Source organism: Morone saxatilis, unplaced genomic scaffold (assembly GCF_004916995.1).
Source record: "Morone saxatilis isolate NCDOM2014 unplaced genomic scaffold, NCSU_SB_2.0 Contig15, whole genome shotgun sequence".
NCBI classification, from domain to species: domain Eukaryota; kingdom Metazoa; phylum Chordata; class Actinopteri; family Moronidae; genus Morone; species Morone saxatilis.
Window position 1 is genome coordinate 1,457,956 of NW_023339707.1, and position 457 is coordinate 1,458,412.

Here is a 457-nt window from a genome sequence, read left to right on the forward strand (position 1 = left end):
GAGAGAGGGTGTGGTTGGCAGTATGAGCAAGGCAATGCATTTCTCCATTTCGGTTGTCAAGAGAGCAGCATTCAAACCACACAGATGTCATTGTCATCACAAAGGCTGTTTGTTGTTCTCAAGCCTCCATGTGTGCTACACATTAGTGTCACTAATATGCTCATCTGCATACTTATTAAGCATTTAACAGATGCTCTTATCCTTATTATCTTATCTTATATTAGTTAATATATGACAGGATGATTTTTTCTTTCATTTAGCAGTTGTTACCATGGTTACCTTCTGATTTGAGGAAATTTGTGAAATTAGCTGACCAAGACCGAGAGACAAAAGAATTGATATTCTAATACAAAGATCCCCTTCATACATACATGAGTAGAATTTCCACATTAAAATCCTTAAAAAGTCATCTCCTCCTTCTACCTCATTAAAACCAGAATCTCTGAATATACAAATG